The sequence below is a fragment of the Salvelinus fontinalis genome, chromosome 5 (assembly GCF_029448725.1).
Source record: "Salvelinus fontinalis isolate EN_2023a chromosome 5, ASM2944872v1, whole genome shotgun sequence".
In the NCBI taxonomy this organism is placed as follows: domain Eukaryota; kingdom Metazoa; phylum Chordata; class Actinopteri; order Salmoniformes; family Salmonidae; genus Salvelinus; species Salvelinus fontinalis.
In genome coordinates this window covers 13,808,510-13,825,598 of record NC_074669.1, presented here as the reverse complement: position 1 = coordinate 13,825,598, position 17,089 = coordinate 13,808,510, and the positions used below count along the sequence as shown (strand labels likewise).

The 17,089-nt window shown below is 44.5% G+C and overlaps 1 protein-coding gene and 1 non-coding gene across 2 annotated transcripts in view; one reads left to right on the top strand and one right to left on the bottom strand.

Moving 5' to 3' along the window:
- The window catches only part of LOC129855163 (leucine-rich repeat and immunoglobulin-like domain-containing nogo receptor-interacting protein 3), a 49,700-nt gene that overhangs the window by 11,282 nt on the left and 21,329 nt on the right, over positions 1–17,089 (bottom strand). The gene's annotated exons all lie outside the window — the stretch shown is intronic.
- Positions 5,630–5,700, top strand: trnas-uga (transfer RNA serine (anticodon UGA)). Its single transcript has one exon. It is a non-coding gene; the product is annotated as a tRNA-Ser (tRNA).

The following is a 17,089-nucleotide window of genomic DNA, read 5'->3' as shown; positions in this document are numbered from 1 at the left end:
TACTACTTAGAGGTAGCAAGGAAGAGGTGTGGGTGTGTGTAGCGCTCTCCAGCAGGCAGCACATCATCTAATCTCTCCAGCAGGCAGCACATCATCTAATCTCTCCAGCAGGCAGCACATCATCTAATCTCTCCAGCAGGCAGCACATCATCTAATCTCTCCAGCAGGCAGCACATCATCTAATCTCTCCAGCAGGCAGCACATCATCTAATCTCTCCAGCAGGCAGCACATCATCTAATCTCTCCAGCAGGCAGCACATCATCTAATCTCTCCAGCAGGCAGCACATCATCTAATCTCTCCAGCAGGCAGCACATCATCTAATCTCTCCAGCATTTCCACTGCAAGTGATGGACTTGCATCGATTTCAGCTCCACCACCATACCCACTCAAACTTTACATAAGCATGTCTTCCTCAGTCTAAAACACAGTACTCCTCTCTGAAGTTCCATCATCAGAAGTAGTAATACCCAGCCAGCATAGGGAAGCCCGGGGGCACCTGGCATAGTAGGCCAGCATGAAGATTGATTCTCTGGATGGGCTCTATTTCCCAGACTTCCCCTCTACCTTCCACCTCATAGTCCTATGATGGATCACTGCTGCACTACCAGCCTGGGCCTTGGGCCCTCCACAGGAGGCAAGGACACGCAGCCACCACTGGAGGACAGCAGGCCAGGAGTGGTATGGGGAACCACTGTGGACATTATGGTGACAGGGCAGGTCGGAGAAGATGGACAAGGAGGTAAATAGCACACGTAAGTGTGTTTTTGTCCTCAGGCGATATGCAAAATACTGTGACTGATGATGGCTGCTGTCTGCTCTCTGTAATGATGTCATATTATGTTCATGTGTTCTTCAGGCTTTATAGAGGGACTAAGAGGTACTGTATAGAGGCTTTATAGAGGGGCTAAGATGTACTGTATAGAGGCTTTATAGAGGGACTAAGAGGTACTGTATAGAGGCTTTATAGAGGAACTAAGAGGTACTCTATAGAGGCTTTATAGAGGAACTAAGAGGTACTGTATAGAGGCTTTATAGAGGAACTAAGAGGTACTGTATAGAGGCTTTATAGAGGAACTAAGAGGTACTGTATAGAGGCTTTATAGAGGGACTAAGATGTACTGTATAGAGGCTTTATAGAGGGACGAAGATGTACTGTATAGAGGCTTTATAGAGGGACTAGGATGCACTGTATAGAGGCTTTATAGAGGGACTAGGATGCACTGTATAGAGGCTTTATAGAGGGACTAAGAGGTACTGTATAGAGGCTTTATAGAGGGACTAAGATGTACTGTATAGAGGCTTTATAGAGGGACTAAGAGGTACTGTATAGAGGCTTTATAGAGGGACTAAGATGTACTGTATAGAGGCTTTATAGAGGGACTAAGATGTACTGTATAGAGGCTTTATAGAGGGACTAAGATGTACTGTATAGAGGCTTTATAGAGGGACTAGGATGCACTGTATAGAGGCTTTATAGAGGAACTAAGAGGTACTGTATAGAGGCTTTATAGAGGGACTAGGATGCACTGTATAGAGGCTTTATAGAGGGACTAAGAGGTACTGTATAGAGGCTTTATAGAGGGACTAAGATGTACTGTATAGAGGCTTTATAGAGGGACTAAGAGGTACTGTATAGAGGCTTTATAGAGGGACTAAGATGTACTGTATAGAGGCTTTATAGAGGGACTAAGATGTACTGTATAGAGGCTTTATAGAGGGACTAGGATGTACTGTATAGAGGCTTTATAGAGTGATAGAGTAGTACAACATCCTTCAATTGAAACAGCTGGAAACAAAATGAAAGTGGCCACATCTCTCACAAAAATGGATCAAGAATGATATCAAGGATAATTATAAGGGAACAGGAGAACATCTAAATTGGCTACAATAATTACAATGCATTTTTAAGCACCAAATTGAGGTAGGCCTTTCCAATACTTGAATTTCTGAGCTCCACATTCAAGTTCAAGTAAAGCAGGCATCTTCAAGCCCCTTATATTGTTTCAAATTGCAGTTGCAACATGGAAAGCAAAATGTACTTGTCATGATATTTCATTGCCAGATGATGTTGTGAAGAAGCCCGCTAGGCCATGTAATCCGTTGTCATTATAAACAGAATACTTAGAAGGAATAGCGTTGGGTAGTCTATCCTACACAATTGCGCACCATAGACTATGTCCACTCCTTTCCGTGACACAAAAACATAAACTTATTACCTTGATGCTTATTCTGTTAAATCTAACGAGACCCTACTGTAAATCAAGCAGACAACAACAGATTATCAACATCCATTTTCTAGGAGTATTAGATCCAATGTGGATCGAGGCACAACTGTCTTCACCGGCTTAACAAATGAGACTCCAAAATATTCTGGACATTTCTCGCAAACACCTTTTTTTCCAGCACTCGGACTGTTGTTGCACACAGCAGCTGTTCATCACTTGACTGTCATTAGCCAGCAGCATACCACCCTGCATACCACTACTGGCTTGCTTCTGAAGCTAACCAGGGTTGGTCCTGGTCAGGCCCTGGATGGGAGACCAGATGCTGCTGGAAGTGGTGTTGGAGGGCCAGTAGGAGGCACTCTTTCCTCTGGTCTAAAAAATATCCCAATGCCCCAGGGCAGTGATTGGGGACACTGCCCTGTGTAGGGTGTCGTCTTTCGGATGGGACGTTAAACGGGTGTCCTGACTCTCTGAGGTCATTAAAGATCCCATGGCACTTATCGTAAGAGTAGGGGTGTTAACCCCGGTGTCCTGGCTAAATTCCCAATCTGGCCCTCAAACCATCATGGTCACCTAATAATCCCTAGTTTACAATTGGCTCATTCATCCCCCTCCTCTCCCCTGTAACTATTCCCCAGGTCGTTGCTGCAAATGAGAACGTGTTCTCAGTCAACTTACCTGGTAAAATAACGGAAAAATAAATAAAATAGGAAAATTCCTTCCTAGATTAGATGATGATGTGTGAAGTTGTAATCTGAATGTAATGACATTAAAACAATTAGCTGATTAATTATCAATGACTTATCAACAGCTGTAACAAGTTGCCCAGTGTAGGAAATCCTCACTGGTACGCTAGTTTATAGAAAGACCCTTACGGTATACGTGAGGGGTTCTCGAAACAGCCGCTGAATAATACAAATAAAAAAATGTCACAGTCCACGGTCATGGCACACTGACAGTGACATAACCTTACCTGCGTCATTAGACCCCCCATCTACCCATACCACTACCACCACTGGTTCATAATCTACGATAGATGGGTGGATATGGATAACGTATGGATACTAGATCCATAGACAAGACAATGGTCCAGACCAGCCCCTTCACCAGCAACCATTTTCTTATCTATATTTTCTTCATTGTTTGTACAAACAAAATATTGTATTGACTATGTTGACTGACTATAAATGGTACCTCATTGTTGGGTGACAAATGGTAAGCTGACATTTTGTATGGGCAGCATTCAGACAGCATTGCTCCAAGGTTAAACCGGGATTGGGTGAGGTCCTTGACAAACACTTCCAAACAATCTATCCGTCTAAGCAAAGTCAGTTTTAGTTAACGCCACAGAGTTGTTGCTCAAAAGAACATTAAGTTAAATGTCACCCTCCAATGACCCACACTTCATCACAGTAATGCTATGTGAAATATCCTCCCCTAGTTGCACACTGATGCCATGAAGCCAGGGTGGCTTTTAAAATGCACGCAATGGCGTTATCTTACCAACTACCAACCTCCTAGGCTGCGCACCCAATGGTGTTATCTTACCAACTACCAACCTCCTAGGCTGTGCACCCAATGGCGTTATCTTACCAACCACCATCCTCCTATTCTGTGCACCCAATGGCGTTATCTTACCAACCACCATCCTCCTATTCTGTGCACCCAATGGCGTTATCTTACCAACCACCATCCTCCTATTCTGTGCACCCAATGGCGTTATCTTACCAACTACCAACCTCCTAGGCTGTGCACCCAATGGTGTTATCTTACCAACTACCAACCTCCTAGGCTGTGCACCCAATGGTGTTATCTTACCAACTACCAACCTCCTAGGCTGTGCACCCAATGGCGTTATCTTACCAACTACCAACCTCCTAGGCTGTGCACCCAATGGTGTTATCTTACCAACTACCAACCTCCTAGGCTGTGCACCCAATGGCGTTATCTTACCAACTACCAACCTCCTAGGCTGTGCACCCAATGGTGTTATCTTACTAACTACCAACCTCCTAGGCTGTGCACCCAATGGTGTTATCTTACCAACTACCAACCTCCTAGGCTGTGCACCCAATGGTGTTATCTTACCAACTACCAACCTCCTAGGCTGTGCACCCAATGGTGTTATCTTACCAACTACCAACCTCCTAGGCTGTGCACCCAATGGCGTTATCTTACCAACTACCAACCTCCTAGGCTGTGCACCCAATGGTGTTATCTTACTAACTACCAACCTCCTAGGCTGTGCACCCAATGGTGTTATCTTACCAACTACCAACCTCCTAGGCTGTGCACCCAATGGTGTTATCTTACCAACTACCAACCTCCTAGGCTGTGCACCCAATTGTGATATCTTACTAACTACCAACCTCCAGCTAAATAGTAGCTCTTTCATTATCACCTCACTGTGGTTTCTTCTCTCGGTTGTTATTAAAAACCTTTTGGAGCAATATTCTTTCCCACAATATAAAGGACATAATTCAACTCCGAAATGACTCAATGCAATAAATATTTTCTTACATGCTATAAAGGGTGTGTTCGTAAATTACCTCCAGAGTGTCAGATTTCACTCTGGGCCATTTGTAAATTTAGAGGGTTGAGACACCTGTCCCACTAGGCACAGTTCAACGTCTAGTTTTGATTTGCATTTGGCTGAGTTGTCAACTAACGTGAATTCACTGTGACATCAACAAAACATTTCACCATATCATTGGATTTAGGTTAAAAGTGGGGTAAAAAAATAAGACGAAATGCCCTTACATTGATGACTTACATTGATGACTTACATTGATGACTTACATTGATGACTTACATTGATGACTTACATTGATGACTTACATTGATGACTTATATTGATGAATTTGAAATGACGTGGAAACAATGTTGATTCAAACAGTTTTTGTCCACTGGGGCGGCTGTGCTTTCCAGATGTGGGTGTGGGCAGGCGGGACAAGGCGAGTAGCGTTGTAGTTAGTGACAGAGGGTCGTCTAGAGAGAGACAGGGAAACAGAGGACTGGGCTGTGGTACAGTAAATAAGCATCTGAGGCATGTAGGCGCAGCCACCGGCAGTAGGACTCTTAAATGAACATCCTCTCCCTAATCCCCAAGAGTTGATCAACTATCTCTGGGGACAGGCCCAGACCCGTTACACAACATCAACACAGACATGGTGGAGGGATGACGACGGACTAGTAGTGCAACCCTACATCTTCATCAGACAAAGAGAAGTAGTAGAGTATAGGAAAATAGTAGGTGTGTGTGTCTAGCTATATATTGCACAGTTGTCTGGGCAACTTGCAGTATAAAACCAGAAAAAATAGAATGTCCTCTCATATCCTTTGATTATTACTATTATGTTATTGTAGAAAATCCATTTGGAAAGAACTCAATGGACTTGGATGTCCTGTGTAGCTCAGTTGGTAGGGCATGGCACTTGAAATGCCAGGGTTGTGGGTTTGATTCCCACCAGAATGAAGATGTAGGCACTCAATACTTACTGTAAGTCACTCTGGATAAGAGCATCTGCTAAATGACAAAAAAAGTAAATGTCTGTCCTTGAAAAGTGCGTTCATCAATTACCAAATGTAATGACTTGCAAACATCCTTGGCCCTGCACGATTTCTGTGAAGTGCTCTGATTGTTTGTGTATACATGGTACCTGTTTAAGCACCCTGAAATACCTTCATTCCATTTCCTGTCGAGGAACTGGAAACAAAAATGAGTTTTATAGCTTATAATATGTGGCAGAATAATGGCTAACAATTGAAGGTAGTAAATCATGAGCCAGAAAAAAACATGATGACATTGAGGATGAACAGCAGGAGCTTTATAACTGCATAAGGACGTCCATTGATTTCTGGCAGGGGGACAGAGTGCACTGTACAGTGCAGGACCTTAACATACACTGAACCAAAATACAAACGCAACATTCAACAACTTCAAAGATTTTAATGAGTTAGAGTTCACATAAAGAAATAAGTGAAATAAATTCATGAGTCCCTAATCTGTGGATTTCACATGACTGGGACAACAGATATTCATCTGTTGGTCACAGATACCTTAAGAAAAAGTAGGGGCATGGATCAGAAAACCAGTCAGTATCTGGTGTAACCACCATTTGCCTCATGCAGCGCAGCACATCTCCTTCGCATAGAGTTGATCAGGCTGTTGATTGTGGCCTGTGGAATGTTGTCCCACTCTTCAATGGCTGTGCGAAGTTGATGGATATTGGCGGGAACTCGAACACGCTGTCGTAGACGTTGATCCAGAGCATCCCAAACATTCTCAATGGGAGACATGTCTGGTGAGTATGCAGGCCATGGAAGAACTGGGACATTTTCAGCTTCCAGGAATTGTGTACCGTTCCTTGCGACATGGGGCCATGCATGATCATGCTAAAACATAAGGTGATGGCGATTGAAGAATGGCACGACAATGGGTCTCAGGATCTCCTCACGGTATTTCTGTGCATTCAAATTGCCATTGATAAAAAGCAACTGTGTTTGTTGTCTGTAGCTAATGCCGGTCCATACCATAACCCCCCTGCCACCATGGGGCACTCTGTTCACAACGTTGATCACCAAACCACTCGCCCACATGACGCCATACATGCTGTCTGCCATCTGCCTGGTACAGTTGAAACTGGGATTCATCTGTGAAGAGCACACTTCTCCAGCGTGCTAGTGGCCATCAAAGGTGAGATTCTGACAGTTTGCAGAAATATTTTGGTTGTGCAAACCCACAGTTTCATCAGCTGTCCAGGTGGCTGGTCTCGGACAATCCCATAGGTGAAGAAGCCAGATGTGGAGGTCCTGGGCTGGCGTGGTTACACGTGGTCTGCGGTTGTGAGGCCGGTTGGACGTACTGCCAAATTCTTACTGCCAGGCAGCTTATAGTAGAGAAATGAACATTCAATTCTGTGGCAACAGCTGTGATGGACATTACTGCAGTCAGCATGCCAATTGCACGCTCCCTCAAAACTTGAGACATCTGTGGCATTGTGTTGTGTGACAAAACTGAACATTTTAGAGTGGCCTTTTGTTGTCCCAGGCTCAAGGGCGCACCTGTCAACAATAAAATCAAATCAAATAGCAATCAAATCAAATCAAAATTGTATTGGTCACATACACATGGTTAGCAGATGTTATTGCGAGTGTAGCGAAATGCTTGTGCTTCTAGTTCCGATAGTGCAGCAATATCTAACAGTTCCACAACAAAGACCGAATACACACAAATCTAAGTAAAGGAAAGGAATAAGAATATATACTTATAAATATATGGATGAGCAATGGCAGAGAGGCATAGGTTAAGATGCAATAGATAGTATAGATAGTATGGAATAGAGTATATACATATGAGATGAGTAATGCCAGATATGTAAATATTATTAAAGTGGCATTACTAAAATGACTAGTGTTCCATTTATTAAAGTGGCCAATGATTTCAAGTCTGTACGTATGCACCAGCCTCTCTGTGCTAGTGTAGGCTGTTTAACAGTCTGATGGCCTTGAAATATAAGTAATTTTTCAGTCTCTCAGTCCAAGCTTTGATGCACCTGTACTGACCTCGCCTTCTGGATAGTAGCGGTGTGAACAGGCAGTGGCTCAGGTGGTTGTTGTCCTTGATGATCTTTTTGGCCTTCCTGTGACATCGGGTGCTGTAGGTGTCATGGAGGGGAGGTAGTTTGCCCCCAGTGATGCATTGTGCAGACCGCACCACCCTCTGGAGAGCCTTGCAGTTGAGGGCGGTTGCAGTTGAGGGCCGTACCAGGCTGTGGTACAGCCCAACAAGATGCTTTCGATTGTGCATCTGAAAAAGTTTATCAGGGTTTTGGGTGACAAGCCAAATCTCTTCAGCCTTCTGAGGTTGAAGAGGTGCTTTTGCGCCTTCTTCACCACACTGTCTGTGTGGGTGGACTATTTCAGTTTGTCTGTGATGTGTACGCCGAGGAACTTAAAACTTTCCACCTTCTCCACTGCTGTCCCTTTGATGTGGATGGGGGTGGCGGGGCGGGGGGGGGGGGGGGGGGGGGGGGTGCTCCCTCTACTGTTTCCTGTGTAATGATCATGCTGTTTAATCAGCTTCTTGATATGCTACACCTGTCAAGTGGATGGATTATCTTGGCAAAGGAGAAATGCTCATTAACAGGGATGTTTTTGTGTGTATGGCCTCTTATTTCAGCTCAAGAAACATGGGACCAACACTTTGCATGTTGCGTTAATATTTTTGGTCACTGTAGATAGCTTGGAGGCAAGAGGGTGAAAGTGAGTGAGAGCAGCCATCTTGCTTGGCATTCAGCCTTCCTCAGCTGGCCTCAATCCCCTGTCAAGAGTCATCACTTCACCCGGGCTGGGCATTGTTTGTTTGCATCACTTGGCATCACATTAGAATAGATGCAGACAGAGATGGGGCATATAAAGCCACTAGAGCACTTGATTACACATATTCACAGACCGAAAAAGACACAAAACAGTCCTATCCACACTCGCACTCACATTAACACTCATACTTGTGCAAATGAACAAATGCACAGTCATTCACACTTGCACCCACTCTCATGAACACACACTGTCATGATGCTAACCCTTTCAGTGAATTGGCTAGGAGGGGAGGGGGGCAGTTTTACGACTTTACAACCACATCGTAAATTCCTTGCAGAGACTCTTGTCTCCCTGACCATGCAGTATGGGAGAGAGAGGGTCACAGTAGAACAAAGGAACTCTCCCGCCAAATTCTACTACATCCCAGAATTTGAGAATTGAACAATATTCCTATTTTGGAGAATGTGTAAACGGTCCGTGGAGAAGCCAGCTATGACCCGGTCCGTTTTGTTTCATGTTTGTGACCTCATGAAAGACAATACAGCCACATTATCTTATCACATAACTCTGTTTATACAGGTTCCTCAGTTATGAGGCTTGCATCTAATTATTGTATAAAATGATTAAAGTAAAGTAGAGTAAAGATTCAACTATTTCTGAAATGATGTAATGTGATGTTAACCTTTAAAATGAGAGAATTGGCCTCCATGTAAAGTTTAACTTAGTCAGTAGCCACACCCAAGTCAATAGACAGTGCTTGGCAATGATGAACCAACCTCTTTCCCACTCTTGAATAAAATCCTCCGTGACGAAAAGTCACCTCAGTTTCAAATAACAGGAGCACTTGTCCTCCACGTTGAAAAGAGCTAATTTAAACTCTACCGTCCAGGAAACGTGAGAGCTTGCTCCACATGTGAAATGGTATGAACTCTGAACTATTTATCACCTAAAGAAGAAGTGCAAACTAAACTAGCATACAGTTGAAGTCGGTAGTTGACATTCACCTTAGCCAAATACATTTAAACTCAGTTTTTTCACAACTCCTGACATTTAATCCTAGTACAAATTCCCTGTCTTAGGTCAGTTAGGATCACCACTTTATTTTAAGAATGTGAAATGTCAGAATAATAGTAGAGAGAATGATTTATTTCAGCTTTTATTTCTTTCATTACATTCCTAGTGGGTCAGAAGTTTACATACACTCAATTAGTAATTGATTGCATTGCCTTTAAATCGTTTAACTTGGGTCAAACGTTTCGGGTGGCCTTCCACAAGCTTTCCACAATAAGTTGGGTGAATTTTGGCCCATTCCTCCTGAGAGGGCTGGTGTAACTGAGTCAGGTTTTAAGGCCTCCTTGCTAGCACACACTTTTTCAGTTCTACCCACAAATCTTCTATGGGATTGAGGTCAGGGCTTTGTGATGACCACTCCAATACCTTGACATTGTTGTCCTTAAGTAATTTTGCCACAACTTTGGAAGTATGCTTTGTACCTGTTTCCTCCAGCATCTTCACAAGGTCCTTTGCTGTTGTTCTGAGGTTGATTCGCACTCTTCGCACCAAAGTACATTCATCTCTAGGAGACAGAGATGAGCGGGCGGTATGATGGCTGCGTGCCTGCCTTCCTGAGCGGTATGATGGCTGCGTGGTCCCATGGTGTTTATACTCGCGTACTATTGTTCGTACAGATGAACGTGGTACTATAACGTCCGTCGTTAAATGAAGACCAAGGTGCAGACTCTGGACTGCAGATCGTCTCCGGAAGCTCCGGTCGCAAGAGGCTCCGGACTGGGGACCGTCGCCTGAGGCTCCGGACTGGGGACCGGCGCCTGAGGCTCCGAACTGGGGACCGTCGCTGGAGGCTCCGTGCCCTGGATTTTCACTGCAGGCTCCAGGCCATGGATCATCACTGGAGACTTCGTGCCATGATTATCACTGGAGGCTCCGGGCCATGGATTATTACTGGAGGATTCGTGCCATGGATCATCACTACAGGCGTCAGGCCATGGATCTTTACTGGAGGCTTCGTGCCATGGATCATCACTACAGGCTCCGGGCCATGGATCATCACTGGAGGCTTTGTGCCATGGATCATCACTACAGGCTCCGGGCCATGGATCATCACTGGAGCCTTCGTGCCATGGATCATCACTGGAGGCTTCGTGCCATGGATCATCACTGGAGGCTCCGGGCCATGGATTATCACTGGAGGCTTCGTGCCGTGGATCATCACTATAGGCTCCGGGCCATGGATCAACACTGGAGGCTTCATGCCATGGATCATCACTAGAGGCTTCGTACGTGGAGCCGGAACAGGTCTCACCGGACTAAGGAGACGGACTGGAAGCCTGATGCGTGGAGCTGAAACAGGGCTTACCAGGCTGGGGAGACATACTGGGGGCCTGGTACGTGGAACCGGAACAGGTCTCACCGGACTGGGGAGATGCACTGGAAGCCTGGTGCATGGAGCAGGCACCGGATACACTGGGCCGTGGAGGCGCACTGGAGGTTTCGAGCGTAGAGCTGGCACAACCCGTCCTGACTGGATGCCCACTTCTGCCCGGCAAATTCGGGGCGCTGGCACAGAGCGCACCGGCCTGTGAATACTCACTGGAGACACCGTGCGCATCACCGCATAACACGGTGCCTGACCAGTCACACGCTCCCCACGGTAAGCACGGGGAGTTGGCTCAGGTCTGAACCCTGACTCCGCCAATCTCCCCGTGTGCCCCCCCACAGCCTCTCGTGCTTGCTTCGTTGAGCTATCGTTGAGCTATCTCCTCGTATCGTCGCCGTTCCGCTTTTGCTGCCTCTATCTCCTCCTCCGGACGGCGATACTCCCCGGCCCTTGTCCAGGATCCTGCTCCCTCCATGGTCCTGCTCCCTCCCAGGTCCAGTCCTCCTGACCACGCTGCTTGGTCCGTTGGTGGTGGGATCTTCTATAACGTCCGTCGTTAAATGAAGACCAAGGTGCAGCGTGGTAGGCGTACATTTTCTTCAATATAAAATGTTCCACCAAAAAACAACAACTCAACGAACATAAAGCTAGGAGTGCAACACCTGCAACACAAAAAGACAAGATCCCACAACTGAAGGTGGGTAAAAGGGCTGCCTAAGTATGATCCCCAATCAGAGACAACGATAGACAGCTGCCTCTGATTGGGAACCATACTCGGCCAACAAAGAAATGTAAACATAGATTTCCCACCACAGTCACACCCTGACCTACCAAATAGAAAATTAAAAGGATCTCTAAGGTCAGGGCGTGACAGGTACCTTCAGGCGTATGGAAATTGCTCCCAAGGATGAACCAGACTTGTGGAGGTCTACAATTTTTTTTTCTGAGGTCCTGGCTAATCAATTATGTCAAGCAAAGAGGCACTGAGTGTGAAGGTAGGCCTTGAAATACATCCATAGGTACACCTCCAATTGACTCAAATGATGTCAATTTGCCCATCAGAAGTTTCTAAAGCCATGACATCATTTTCTGGAATTTTCCAAGCTGTTTAAAGGCACAGTCAACTTAGTGTATGTAAACTTCTGACCCACTAGAATTGTGATACAGTGAATTATAAGTGAAATAATCTGTTTGTTGGAAAAATGACTTGTGTCATGCACAAAGTAGATGTTCTAACCGACTTGCCAAAACTATAGTTTGTTAACAAGAAATTTGTGGAGTGGTTGAAAAACAAGTTTTAATGACTCCAACCTAAATGTATGTAAACTTCGACTTCCACTGTATATCAGACTGCAGCTGACCATATGCGCAAATCTAGTACGAAAACAATGACCGACGAGGAAGCATCTCCAGAGTGAGATGGACCTCTCAGACCATGTGAACCTCTCACACGACGACCCGGTAGATTCCACAAAGGACGAGGGGGACATCGACTGGACAAACCAGAGCCTCACAACACCAGCTCAACTATCGAAGCCAGCTTCACGTAAATACAATGCATTGCTTTTCCAACTGAGCGATCGTTAGTGGCATATGTATTTATGTGAGAATAGCTTCCCAGGTCCGATAGAGACCCATGTTCCTTAGTCTTCCTTCCAAAATCCCCTTCTCTTCTCTCTGAATCCATCGTGTTATAACCAAACTGTTTTTGTTTAGTCCACTAGGGATGATATTTACTGTATATTATTATTATGTATTGTATATTCTGTAATTGTTTAATTAGTTAGTAAATAAATAATTTAGGCAATTTGTGTATGGATGATTCATAAGTAAAGGCTCGGTCCATGCAGATAACCAAGAATTTTACGACGTTTGGAATGAGAACTGATGAGGTAATAATTCATTAATAGGAGACTGTACTTGATAAGATATGAAAAAATCTTTAGAGTCGATTCAGGAAATAGACTCTATAAACATTTCCCCCTGGTGCCCCGACTTCCTAGTTAATTAAAGTTTATATGATTAGTTTAATCACGTAATAATAATTACATATAGAGAATTGATATGATAGAATAACAGTCTTCCCATTTAATGACAAGTCAGAGACACGACAACACACACCATCTCCATCTCCTGTGCAGTCAGCGTGACTGTGACTGTTCCCTCTAAAGGTCCCAGTCTAGTGTCTGCAGGCAGAGAGAGAACACACAGGGTCACAGGAAGAGTCCTTGTTTGCAAACACATCCATGTTGAGCTAATGAAGTTGGGATTCTGGAATGCCAGAACACCACAGAGCACCCTCTTCGCATTCTCTGGGTTCTAAATGGTTCCAAGGACAGTTCAGTGACACGTAACAGATTATGTAATCGGATGGGACCCACAGGCGCTCGGTGTCATTCTCATCGCATCCATCGCATCTAAGAGTATCTCTGACTCTCCGTCATTCAGTCTATAGCTTTCACTGCAAGCAAATCAACAAGAGCAATTAAGCACAGTTAACAGGAGTCATTGAGCATCTGTGAGGGTTACGGATGGTTCTTCCTTTAGCTTCTATCAGTAAATTGAGAACTGTGAGTGGAGGAGTCAAATAGAGAGTCAGTAACATGAGGAAATGTACAGTCTCTAGTTGCTACATGCACATTTCTCAAACTGCTATGATGAATGGCAGGCTAGTATTTCAGGAAATCCAATACTGCATTTAAACCTCATTGAGGAAGAGGTCTGCCAGAGAGGGAGTGGTATGTAAATTGAAAGTAATCCCTTTCCTCTTGCTCGGGCAAATGCTGAGGGATTCAAACTCTCAGAAGCAATGTGAAAGTTCAGTATAATAGTCCATGCAAAGACATCTCCAGAAGAGGAAGTCCAATCAAACGCGCTGGTGAGAATAGTTCTCATGAGAACGCTGAAGTAGTTCCACTGTGACAAGGAGCCAGCCAAGACCGTATATAAATATGTCTATTGCTTATCCATTAGCCTTATCAAGCTCAGCCATCCGTTTAGTGTAGGAAAAGACCACTTATCGGCGCTACAGTCAATCTCCCTAAAGTCTATACGCTACTCTTTTGTCCATCAAACTTCTAAGCTTAACTGAGCTCACAGAGATATTGATCTACTTTCAGTAAGATCTGTATTTCACTGCTACCTGTGCATGCAACGCATTCCAACATTGTAATAGCAGGCAAGGTGGAAAAATCTGCCGTTCTGCCCTTGAGCAAGCAGTTAAGCCCTTGAGCAAAGCAGTTAACCCCCAACAAGAACTGCTCCCCTGGCGACGATGGCGTGGACGTCGATTAAGGCAGCCTCCCGCACCTCTCTGATTCAGAGGGGTTGGGTTAAATGTTGGACACACATTTCAGTTGAATGCATTCATTTGTGCAACTGACTAGGTATCCCCTTTCCCTTTTAAGAGGAGAGTGGTTTTGTCTTTATTATGAAGCCTAAAGGGAACCGCAAAGAAAAATCGAAGTAATTATGAAGGTACTATGGTTACCCAACCTGATCAGGCTGGCTCTCAGAGTATGAAATATAAAATATATTACAGGTGATGCAGTTTCCCTCTGAAGTGACATAGGAAGTCACTCAGCTGGATAAAACATATTAGTCGTAATCCACAAACTCATGCCAAAGACACTTAGGGAAAATACATAGTACTTTAAACTGAACAATAAACGATCTCACTCACAACAGCCTTTCACATACACTCTCATGTACCAGTACTGAATTGGAAAGCCATTAATTGAGAGAACAGAAGTACCCTCCAAGTTAAATTAATGGTCTTACACTGCTCTATTTCCAAAGAGGACCAGATGTAAGGTTGCTTATATAGCAAAACTCAAATTTCAAGGTGCTAAAGAAAATTCAAGCAAACTATGTCAAAAACATCCTTTCTAAGTTAAACAGAGGTAAAGTGAAATGTACATCGTGTCCACTGATGGCACATGTTGGTGAAGTGACTACGGTTGTCAAGGTTGAGTGGCTTGTTGGACACAGCGATCCTGCAGCAGACTGGCCCCCTGCAGTACTGACCTGTAGTGATGAGGGTGGAAGGAGGCGGAGAGAAGGAGGAGGAGGAAGAAGGTGACTGAAGGGCAGAGTGGAAGAGTAAAGGGCCAACAAGAGGTGGACAAGGCCACAGGGGACAACAGGGGGCCCCAGGGGCCAGGGAACGGGTCACCACTGCACCAGAGGCGCTGACAGACTGAGGCTGAGCCTGGGCTCTCATTACCAACAACATAGGGAACACCTGATACTCCGGCCCCCACCCACATGAAAGGCTCTCTCACAGCCTGCTAGCGCAGTAGGGGTCAAAAACCAAAGCAGAATAGGTCACCTGATTGCCCCTCTCAAGCAATAGCCTACTCCTAGTTAGCATAATGACAGTACAACAGCATGAGATACAGGAGGCTATTTTAGTCTATATTCAGAGGGATTGGATTTTGTTTACTTTTCTTTTGCACAACGATTCCATATATCGAGGACGTTACAGATGTACAATATGATTCATTATTTTGAGCTTTGTCTTTACCCTTGAGACAAAAATGTGATCATAGAAACATTTTTCAAAATGTTAATTCTAAACAGCAAAATGTGCAGTTCAGAGAATAACTACTACTGACCAATTATTTAAAATTGTCACACACACACACATCTGAGGCACACTGAGAAGGATTATTATATAATGTAATTGTGATGGAATGTAGGGCTGTGTTGTCCATATTTCAGCCTGTGCATGTTTGCCTGGCCTACTTCAATGTACTCCGTCTAATCCGGTGGTGCTCTTTCTGCCCGGCCCACTCTGCCTTCTACACCCCTGGTAATCTCACCGCTGCCAAAACAGACAGCTATTGTGGACAGCTGGCAGCCTCTAGGAAAAAGACAACACAGAAAACTGTCTAAACACTGGGACAAAAGGTTAAACATCCAAAATTGTGTCTCTGCTATGCTGCCTGCCCCCCTAGTGACAGGACAGTTTGGGATTATGGTATTATTGCTGTCCAGAAACATATGTTAGAGGTGCCTGCCACCACCCACTGTATTGTATGGGGTGTTATATGAGTTAACATGTATATTTTTACAGGTGTATATTCAGGAAAATACAAAATAAACAAAAAATAAATCAATGTACTCCTTTAGTCAGATTCAATGTCAACAGGCTCTAGGGCCTGAGAAGCCGCAGATAAAATTAAAGCCGGTTTCTGGGACTTCTGGTTCGTTTGGGCAGTACAATTAATCACACGCGCAATAAAATGCCACAAAATCCACCTTCTTCATGATCACTTCCCCTCAACTGTTGAACAACCCTTAATCTCCACAGGCTGTGGGGCATCCACCACTATTATCTTCAGCTCCACTCGCTCCTCTAACTACTTCCTGTGCCTCCATGTAGGAGACTTGCTGTACGGCCCTGACCCTTGTCACTTCATACTCCTTCACCCTAACCGGGCACTCTTGGGAATTGGGAAAGTGCAACACTGTACATCCTCACTTTCTTCAACAATATTCCTTCGGCACACACTTGATACATGGCCATACCTTTTGCAATTCCGGCAAAATGGCTTGGACTTGACAACTCACCGCGTACCTCACATATCCCAGCTTCACATGATAAGGGAGATACTGTTCGTCCAACATCAATGGTACCGGCAGGCTTTCCTCTTTCCACTACACGGTTCAGATGGCGTGCTTCAACTACTCCTGGTATGTTCCTTGTAAACCACGAGGCCTCAACATCCAACGTGACGCCAGAGATGACACCTTTTATCTGTGTTCTGCCCCCACAATCTAAACTATCCACTTTTTATGTCAGTAGTTTGTAGAGCCATAATGCCTTCTGCTTCTGCTCTTTTGACACACAACAAATCCAAACTAAACCACTTCTAGTCACTCTGACCGACTCTAGCATTCCTAATGCATCCTCCAAACTTCAAAGAGATCGCCAATAAAAAGCATAATCGTTAGTGTATCGTAATCCAACCAAAAACCTATGTTCATTTACAACTTTAGCCCTTTTTTGTTTCATTTTCCTTTATCACCGTCTACTCTTTTTCACTATTTTCAAGTTCATCCATCCACCTTCCATATTCCTCCACTCCGGAAACAATCATCGTTGTATCTAGCTAGCGTCTCCATTCTCTTACTCTATT